Here is a 2,461-nt window from a genome sequence, read left to right as displayed (position 1 = left end):
AAAAGTATAGCCATTTATAACCTTTAACAAACAACAAAAGGCTTTCCTCTTAGAATACTCTCACGAATCTATGAGATATTTAAGACAATTTACATCACGTTATTTCAGTAATATGTCGAAACGAAGATTACACTTGTAATATTTTCACCGCAAACGCCTTACAATACGTTACGAGTACAAGTTGACTTACAGTGTGGCAATCCTATATCATCACAAATACTCACTGTTTAACACGATTCGCACGACTTCCTTTCGATGCCTCCGCGGATTCAATACAAGCGTTTTCATAGACTTTCGCTCAAGATATCTTGTGTCAAATGAACTACCAAATTAATTTATTGCAGTGGAGCAATCCCTGTTGCTATAATAAAATACAATTCTTCATAAACATACCTTGAGTATGAAATGATACGAAGCAATAATTTTATTATTCTTTTACACACAATCCATGATGTGTATATAAATATATCCATATATATAGTACATGAGATGGATTTGTGTGTGTGTGTGTGTCCATATGTATTATATATTATATATATATTATATATATATATATATATATAATAATAATATAGACCCACACACACATGGAATGTGTTGTGTAAAAGATTCATAAAGTATTGCTCGTATCATTTCATAGTCTAAGTATGTTTATGAAGAATAAACATACCTGAGAGGTATGAATGAATACAACACACACATATATGTGTTTATGTAATATAATATATAGTATATATAATCTATATATAGTATAATAATTATATTATCTATATATATATATATATACACCTATGCATATATGTATATATCTGCATATATATATATATATATGTGTATCTATATATATACATATATGCATAAATATACATATATATATATTATAATATATACTATAGTCATATATATATATATCATATATATGCATATATATACATATCTACAAACATATAGGTTTGTGGATGGTGCACATTTATATATATATATATCTCATATATCTATAATATATTTGTGTATATGTGTGTGAATTTTATAGAAATATCATGATGTGATAGATAGACCAGGAAGTGACAATACATATACATATGTCAATAAAAAATAGATGCATAGAAACCTGATAAAAGGTATACCATATATATACTGTTTCTTATTATAACATATTTTCATATACAAACGTTTGTGTTTGTTATGGATTTAAAAATACGCATACAAACACGTATAAAGCAACTTCTTGTACGAAACAGTCCAGAAGAAACACAAACACATTTTTGCATTCAGGAAGCCTTACATAGGACCTGAATTACTATACTAATTTACCCCAATAGCCTTTACCTGCATCATAGGATTAACGGTCGCTTTCCCTCTCACTCAGGATTGGTCCTTCACCCGCCCTGCCTCCGTCCACTCGGTATAAATATCGCGCTCTGCCAGAAACGCCATCCACTCGTCCTCTTCCTGCTCCAACACAGCATGTAAGGGACAACAGCTTCCCTTTTCTGGTACGTTCTGGAAAGGTTCTTATGGCATCCATTTCTAAACGATTTTTCTTTTCTCTGCTTGGCTCACTGTCCCATTTTTCTGCTTACAGACTCCGCTACCATCATGAATTCCTCGCGTGTTTGTCGCTCGTCCTCTTGTGCGGCTCTGGGCCTCCTCCGAGTCTTTCGTCCTCTTGGGAAAACCACCGCCGCAGCCGGGACCATCGCCGCTACCACTGATCACTGCTTCTGCAGCAGCAGCTTTGGGCGTGGGCGTCCCTTGGCGGTGCTCAAGGGGGTACTAACTCGTCGGGAAGCATCTGAAACGCCGTTCCAGAGGATGTCGATGTCCATTGAGGGGACGTTCAACAGAAGTAAGTTATCGCTTATATAAAATAGTCACAAATATACTTGTGTACCTAGGTATAATGTGAAATAAAGCTAAGGTTTTCACTATTGACATTCTTTTTCGCTGCACAGATTGCTGGGGGGGGTGGGACACAGAAGATGGATCAGCTGGTTGCGTTGGCTAAGGCTCTTGTGTGAATCGAGTCCATGTCCTCTGAACAGCTCAACGCCAGCATGTCCACCTTCCAGTCCCGCCTTTCGAGGACAACCAAAACCTCAAGGGCTCCCGAGGCGTCCTACGAAAAAAAAAAAATCTGGCCATCACCTTCGGATCCAAGTTTCGCCAAGCAAGACGCCAAGGCCTGCACGCCCTCTTCGAAACAAGTGCGTCCCTCTCCAGAGATGATCTCGCCTTCATGCTGGTTCCACCTTTTCATGCTAGTCGTGAGCTATCATCTTAGACTAAGCCACATCCAATAACATCGACGCGCACGCGCAGCAGACTGATTGGATCGGAGTCATCACTGTGGACCGAGGTAGCTTTCAGACCGTCACTGACTGGACCTGAGAGTCCAGTGATATCTGCTTTTTCATATGCTATTCATCTTTGCTTGCCATCAAATTTAAATATCGATGTT

The sequence above is a fragment of the Penaeus monodon genome, chromosome 3 (assembly GCF_015228065.2).
Source record: "Penaeus monodon isolate SGIC_2016 chromosome 3, NSTDA_Pmon_1, whole genome shotgun sequence".
Taxonomy (NCBI): domain Eukaryota; kingdom Metazoa; phylum Arthropoda; class Malacostraca; order Decapoda; family Penaeidae; genus Penaeus; species Penaeus monodon.
Note: the sequence above shows the minus strand (reverse complement) of the source record.